This window comes from Lycium barbarum, chromosome 6 (genome assembly GCF_019175385.1).
Source record: "Lycium barbarum isolate Lr01 chromosome 6, ASM1917538v2, whole genome shotgun sequence".
In the NCBI taxonomy this organism is placed as follows: Eukaryota; Viridiplantae; Streptophyta; class Magnoliopsida; order Solanales; family Solanaceae; genus Lycium; species Lycium barbarum.
The window spans coordinates 106610638-106619424 of record NC_083342.1 but is presented as its reverse complement, the minus strand read 5'-3'; positions in this window follow the sequence as shown (position 1 = coordinate 106619424).

Genomic DNA, 8787 nt, shown 5'->3' with positions numbered 1-8787 from the left:
TCTTAATATTGAAAAGAATGAGTTATTAACAAGCTTGACATATAACGGGTGACGTTATTAAAGTAGAATTTCATTGTGAATGGGGTTATAAACTTATATTTTTCCTTTCTTTTGAATTATTTACTTAAGTTTCAACGTAACGTACTTATGTAATGTTATGAATAATACTCATATGTCAAATTCTAACATTACATAAGTAAGTTTCAACTTAACTTAAGTAAATAATTCAAAAGAAAGGAAAAATATAAGTTTATAATAACACGGTTATGCTAACACGGTTATGCTAAATGAATAAAATAAAAAATACGAGCAATTACATGGAATCAAAAGAAGTAAAGGTTGGGAATGAAAAGAAAGAAAATGAAAAATAAATAATATAAAAAGAATAATACATTTTAAAAATAAAAATAATAAAAAAGTAAAAATTAAAAAAAATAAAAATATTTCACTTACACTTGATGGATTTTTTGTGTCAAACATTTGAATAATGTTACGGCATTATATTTAGAATTTAGGACCAAAACCATCCACATTTTGCATACATCAAGGACTATTTCAATCAAGTGAATATATCAAGGACCAAAACAATCCAACCCTCATACATTAAGGACCATTTTGATCATTTTCTCGAAACATCAAGGACTATTTCAATCAAGTGAATATATCAAGGACCAAAACAATTCAACCCTCATACATTAAGGACCATTTTGATCATTTTCTCACGATAGTAGAGACCTAAGTGGAGACAAAAGTCAAAAACTTAATGAGTGGTCACTCCAAGTCTGCAAAAGATTAAAGATTAATATTAAGGCCCCGTTTATCCATAAAAAAAAATCACTTTTTTTTTTTTGAATTTTAGAGTTAGAGTTGAAGTTGTGTTTGGTCATAGTTTTTGAAATTGTAGTTTTTAGTGAAATGTAATTGTAAAAAGGTGAAAAAAGTGATTTTTTTTTTAAAAACAAGTTTTTTGAGTTTTGGGTATTTCAGAATACAACTTCAAGTTGTATTCGAAATTTTCATGGCGAAACACTGATCCCGGAAAAAAGTGAAAAAAATTCCGAAATAAAATGAATAATTTTTATGGCCAAACGGGGGCTAAAATTAAAGAGGAAAAAAAAGTTTTTGGAGCCTGTTTGGAGTGGCTTATTTTAGGTGTTTTTAAGCCACTAGCTATAAGTACTTTTTTAGTATTTGTATAAGATAAAAAAAAAGTGTTTTTATTAACAAAAATAGGTTGAAAGTTGTAAGTTAGGATTTTTAACTTCTGACTTTTGGCTTATAAACCATAAGTTCTAAGCCCATCCAAATAGGCTCTTGGGATACATTGTCAATATATTGTAAACAGTCTTCTACTTGTACCTTGTCGAGAGGGTGAAGACATGGGGTACGTTTGTTTACAAGGTACAAATTGTTTCATATTGTTAAGCAGGTCGTATATAGTTTAGAAAAAACATAAAATTATAATAAACATTAAAGAGTTTAAGTTACATTGTCAGTATAGTATTTTTACCCTATATCGGTTAAGTAAAACGAAAAGTTAATTGGTTGTTTTGTAATTATTTATAATATTTATTTATTTAAAAAAATATCAATTAAAAAGTAAAAAATTATTTAATTTATTCATAAACGTATATCTTGCAAAAGTGCTCCACAATTGAGTTAACTAAATGCAAAGCATTACTTTTCAAAAATACTTTTTAATAATTTATTTTGAGAACAATGCTTCTCAAAATAACTGAATTTTAGAAAACTAATTTAAAAGGAAATGACGTTACTACTTTGTTATCTACTGGAATACAAATTTCTTCTAAGGAATGAATTTTCGATTCTGCTATTTTATTAGACTTTATCTTTTAAATCTCCTATATATTTTTTAACTGTGACAAAATTATGTGAGATTACCCAAAGTCATTCTACAGTTTCTACCCTCCTAGTATAACTCTGATACCTATACAACCATAAGTAATAATTAGAGAAGGGAAAAAGGTTCAATATATCTCTGAATGGTCTCTTGTGTTTTGTTAAAATTTTGAGCTGAAATGGTTATGTTGAATGTTGAATGTTTATTATACCTAAATGGGTTTATGCATTTTTTGAAATTCTAATGAAATCCACCTAAATAATAGTGTATGTTGATGTTAACTTTATGCCCTTTAAAATGGTAGTGAATTCTTGGTTAAGTTAACTTTTTTCTACGTGTTTGTGAAATTTCCATCTTGTTGTGTTGGACTAAAGTGTTACTTGAATCAATAGTGTATGTTATTTTGTGTTTTCTTGAATGTACACAGTTTGCCTAGTTGAGCATTAGTTAAAAAAATGGAGTCTTTTTTTTTTTGTGTACGTGTGTGTATATCTTGACTTTTAAGAATATCGTTAGTATTAATTTATTGCATTAGACCATCTTAGATAATCTGTATTCTATAATAATTCTTACTTTGTTCATACCCAATGGGGAGAGTGGAGCTGACAAAATTGAAACAACAAAAAAAATACTTGGCTGCCCTTGGAGGTGGTAGTGGAATAGAGGATGAGATTCTAAAAACAAATCCGATTTTTGAAGCCTTTAGTTATGCTAAAACGTTAAGGAAATGACAACTCAAGTCGGATTTGTAAGTAGTTTTCTTTTAACCGGAACTGGTCTAACAACATTAATTTGACACGAACTACTTTGTTTCTAGTTTGTATATAGAAATGAAATGATAGAAGCAAATTGAACAACTACAATTACAACTGCATTCAAATTGAACAAAACTACTAACACAAACAACTACAATTTGACACGGTTTTTACAATTGCATTCAAAGCAACTACTAACACAAACATATCTTTAACGAGATTACAACTACCACGTTGAAATTGAAAAGGAAAACGATATCTAATTTGATCACCCAAGATGTGATGAATCTAACAAAACAACACCATGACATAGCTATCACAATCCACAATTTCAGCACTCTTTTCGTCAATTTTTTCATCCTATCATGACATCCGCCAAAGGCTTATTAACAACTTCATTATCGACAACAATCTCTTCATTATCGACAACAATCTCTTCATTATTGACACCAAACTCCTCACTCTTAGAGACACTAATTTCATCTCATCACCACATTATTCTTCACTATCAGATGCCAACAACTTTTCAAGATCAGTCTCCAAAGCTTTCTTTTCACGTTTAAGACTATCATTTTCCTTCTTCAAATTGTGGACGAGATCAGCAACTATAGGATGGAGCAGCTTATCAATCCATTTCCAAAAACCACGTTTAAAATCCTGCATAAAAAAATCAGCAATGGCAAAATATTAGAAATTGATGGAATTGTGTAATATAACATACATTAGGTCTAGCACACTTATAAAAGCATCTCCTAGCATTCACATGAGTGAAAGCCGTGAAAATCCTGGCTACAATAGCACAGTTACAATTCATCCTCAATTCATTAGACGCACTCGAATTCTGGCTCATTTTTTTTTTAAAACTGAATTGTGGAAAATGATAAGCACTTGAAAAGGAAATCAGTGGGGGTAATTTTGGTGGAGAGAGAAGATAAGCTTGGCACTGGAAAAGAGTTTTAAGGAATGGTGGAGTTATAAGTTTAGGGCTTCATCGATGAGTTAAAAGGGGAAGGGGTTAATAGGGGTTTACCAGATGGGTTGGGTTTTAATTGCCATGTGCAACTAAAAAATAAAAATAAAAATAAAATGATTAGATAAAATTCAGTCACACACTTAAAGTCCATGAGGGTATCTTTGTGTCAAAACTTGGACGGTAGGGCTATAGGTGAGCCAAAGTTTTAGCGAGGGGTATATCTAGACATTTTCACAAAGTTCAAGGTATATTTGACCCTTTTCGCATTAAAGAAAATAAAGGAACGAAGCGAAGAAACAAAGGAAGACCACAAGATCCAAGAGAAGACACCAAAATCGTGAGACTACAATGAATGGACTAAAATTGCAGGACTTAATAAATTGAAAAGGCAAACATCACTTTAAACATATCCAGACATTTCAAGGGTCTTACGTCGTTTAATCTGAAAAAGCGGGACTACAGTAATTCGAATGTCATACAAAGTTTAATTTTAGTTCCAAAATTCAAACACTGCAATAATTTAACAATATGTTAGCAAATATTACTTAAACATATATAGACATATTAAAATAAATGTGTGTTGTTTGTATATTTGTGGTTATCTTGTATATTTTGATTGTCTCTTTGTGTATATCTTGTTGGAATAAAGTGTCTCAACGGTTAGTTAAGCAAGAATTGTCGTGTAACGACCCGCTTGGTCATTATGCGTGCATTCATCATTCTTACCTTGCTAGTACTTTCTCGAGGTTAGGAATGAGTGCACCTAAATAAATTGGGGTGTATTTTACATTATGTTTTGTGACTTATAAGTAACTCTGTGGAGTGTTTTTTAACTTGGTTGTTTGTTGGCTTGTGTGCACAAGGCCTTAGAGTAATTTTTAAAGATTAAGTGTAAAAAGTGAAAAAAATTCGTGCTCACTGCCCAAAATCTATCGCTGCAGCGGAAGGATTTCTGCTGCCCAAAATCCACCTCTGCAGTGAGGAAAGGTCCCGCTGCAGCGAAGGGTTAGTTTTCCAAAAGGTCATTGTAGCGAAGGGGATGCTTACTTCAATGGACCTTGGTAAGTTAGAAACTCGATTTAAATACCTTATTTCGACTCCACTCCTCACATAATCCCAAAAGCAGTTCCCAAGAGCATAGAGACGACTTTCTAAGGCTGTGGCACTATTCTCCATCAAAGGTAATCCTTAATCATTAACGTTCGACGTGTAATGTTCATAGTTGATTCTTGTTTCAATTAAAAGACCTTTAATGGGAATTGAAGGGTAGAACACAAATACCAAGGAAACCCTAGAATATTAATGGGTATTGTTTATTGTTGTTTATTGATTGTTTAATCATCTAAGAGTAGATATTATCGCTTCATAGCATGAGAACTTGTTATTCAATGATGGAAATTGATTGTTGAGACCTAGGGTTCCAATAAAAATGGAAACTTTGGCTAAAAACATAACTGTAGGGTTGAAATGATTAGAGAACCCATTAATTGATTAAATATGATGCTTGAGACTAGCATTAGGATGATTATGACCCTAAGGATAATTAACCCATTTGATTAAGGGTAGAATTGGTAGGATTGTCATCCCTAATTTGTTATTGTTAAGTTGACGATCCTTTACTTACTTAGAATTGTAATTCTAGACTTTGAACGTTTCGAAGCGTAGAGGAAAGGAAAAGTTATTGCGGAGTGAGTGCATTGTTCCAGTTCGGCTTCGAGCTAGGTTACGGTTTACTTGAGTTAGGCTTTGGTTAGTTGATTGTATATGTCGTAGAATCTATGGGAGTAAGCATGTCTAGGACTTCAGACATGGAGTTTGGGTGATTGTTGTTAGTTGTATGATTAAATTGTGTGAAGTGTTTCCCCATTGTTGAGGTTGATAAAATTGAATTGTATTCTTGAGACCGTGTAAGGAAGACGTTCATATATACCATTCAAAGACTGATTGAGATAGCTTCATATTATATTATCATTGAGCAGACTATTTGTGGGTCTTATTGTGACTTGTGTTAGTTGATTATACTTCATTGATGTGGACTTGATACGTGTTATTGAGTCATTCCTTGTGATTTGATTATGAGATGTTTTTGATGATGATTGAGATGGAACATATATATCTTGTAAGGCATATTTGACACGGGTGACAATGTAGCCTAGTGTAAGCTCATGGTCCAAGGTTCGTTCCGAAATGAGTAGTACATGAACACCATGGGTCCCCTGCAGGTCGTGACTATTTAGGGAAAACATTACCATTTAGCATGTGTATACAGACATGTGACGGAGTTGGAACTTCATTGTTTATTTTATTTATGTTGGCTTGAGCATTGGTGTTTCATCGTTGATAATTGGTGACTTATTCTGAAAGTGGATTATTTGAGGAAATTATTTGTGTTACATGTTTTTTGTGTCCGTCTGCCTATTTCATTTATTTTATATATGTATGCATGATCCTAATCTTAGTCGGCCTGTGATACCTACCAGTACGTGTTGTTGTACTGAGCTACACTTGTTGTACTTTCTTTGTGAGTGCAGATTTTGAGTCGGAGACGTCTTCCAAACGTCGCATTTAGTTAAGGTTGTTCGTATCAAGATCCTAGGTGAGCTCTTATCTGTACCATGCCGCCTGAAGATCTTTTTTTTTTATTTCATATGTCTATTTTCATCCGAGACATTATGTTATTTTTATACAGTACTTCTTCTTTAGACATTGTTGGTTAGAGTCCTTGTAAGATGACTTTCAGATTTTGGGAGTAATAGCTAGACTTCACTTACTATTTAGTTTATTTTATTGTCAGACATTTTATGTTATTATTTATTAGCAGTGTTTATTAATTGGTTTAAGAAATTGACATTTGTTTGATAATGGGTTAAGGGATTGGTTCACCCACTATAGGACTAGTGTGGGTGCCACTCACGTCTGTTTGGGACGTGCCATTGTGAAACTTCAAAGTTCAACTTCGTGCCTTTTTACCAAGTGTCTAAGCAACCAATCGGTACCCCTTACTATACGGTGCGCAGGAATTGGAGATATATTCAACCATAATGTTGACATTTAACATATTCCTCGTCTACTCGCTCAAAATGCATTCACACCGCACTTGAAGTTGATCTTCGAACTCGAGGAGAAAGTTGAGGTGAAGGATTATCCAAGGAAGTTGAAAGTAGAAATGTACACTGGTTGAACAGCAAATCTAGACAAAGAGAGAATTGTGGAAGAATTGTGTGAAAATGAAGAAGAATGGAGGCGTATTTATAGTTTGGAAATAGGGCCAAAGTATAGTTTATTCATAAACTAAGGAGTTCAAATAAAATTATAATTTTTAAAATTTACAACGGCTAGCTTTTTGAATTGGACAACGACTATTTGTTAAAGATTTGACTATAGTTTATTCATAAACTAAGGAGTTCAAATAAAATTATAATTTTTAAAATTTACAACGGCTAGCTTTTTGAATTGGACAAAGACTATTTGTTAAAGATTTGACAATTTTATTATTAGATGTAAATGTTAACTTTATTATTATTAGTAAATGTAAATGTCTATTTTAGTATTAGATTTTTTTTTAAATAAAAAATAAAAACCTGATCCGGCCCAGTTAGCCCGCAATATACCCCCTATCTGGATGGGGACTGGGTCGGACACCCTTTCCCCTCCCCAAGCCCGGCCCCCAACTCGGCCCAAAACAGACCCGATATGACCCACATTTAAATGGTCGGCCCGACCCTTTTGGCAGGCTTAATAGGAGATGAAGAAAATTAAAAGAAATATTTATTAAAATTAAAAGATATAGTCTTGGAAGATCAATCCACTACAAAAGTGTGGGACTATTTGGTATGAAAAGCTTATTTGAAAATTTTGAAGTTAAAAAATTAGAAGTGACTATACAGGATTTAATGAGTATTTTTTTTAAGAGATAAGACAAATAAAACAAAAAGTCAATAGTCTAGAGCTAGAGTCCCAGCCAATAAGTTGGGGCATTTAAGTATAAGTGACCTTTAAATTTTAAAATTAAGGGGAAGTGATTCAAGTTTTAATTATTGAGTAAAGGTGATGATTTTTATTAGTGATTAAGGGATTTTGAGCTTGCACAACAGTTTTGTTTTTGATACTTTGACCCTCAACTTTATTTTTAACACTTTGCCCTCAAGTTTTATTTTTAACACTTTGTCCCTCGCCCCCACCCCCTCCCTGCTCCCACCCCCACCCCACCCCTGCCCCCCACCTACCACTAAAAAAAATGTTTTTTTGAAAAAGATTTTGAAAAGTTTTTATTTTTATTTTTTTGCACCAACCCCACCCCAGCCCCCAGCCCCCGACCATGCCCCCTCTCTCGCCCTCCACCCCCACCAAAAAAATGTTTTTTTTTTGTTTTTTTGCACCACCCCCACCCCCACCCCTGTCCCCAACCCCAACCCCCGACCACGCCCCCTCACTAGCCCCCCACCCCCACGCCCCACCAGAAAAAATATTTTTTTTAAAAACATTTTTAAAAGTTTTTCTTTTCGCACAATCCCCACCCCCTGCCCCAGCCCCCAACCACACCCCCTATGGCCCCCACCCCTACCCCCACCAATTTTTTTTTAAAAGTATTTTTTTGCACCACCCCACCCCCTGCCCCCAGCCTCCACCACGCCCCCTCCCTAGCCCCCACCACGCCCCCCTCCCTAGCCCCCACTCCCACCCGTACCAAATATTTTTTTTTTAATATTCTTAAAGTTTTTTTTTTGCACCACCCACCCCCCACCCTCCAAAAAAAAATTAATTTTATTTTTTTAAAAAAGTTTTGAAAAGTTTTGTTTTTGGTTTTTGGCACCATCCCCCTCCCCCTACCTCCCAAAAAAATTAATTTTATCTTTTAAAAAAAGTTTTGAAAAGTTTTTGTTTTTGGATTTTTTACACCACCCCCACCCCACCCAAAAAAATAATAATTGAAAAGAACTTTTTTTTTTCTGTGGTTTCTTACTCCACCACCCTACAAAAAATATTGTTCTAAAAAAAAAGTTTTGAATTTTTTTTGCACCACCCCACCAAAAAATAAAATCTTGAAAAGAAGTTTTGAATTAGAGAGAGAGATACCTCCTCCATATGTTGATCCTAGTAAACCTGTAAAAAGGTGGATAAAGAGAAGGCGTGGAATCGGGGAATCATTGCGAACGAGAAAAAACAAATGCTCCTTATGCAAAATAGTTGGCACAAAA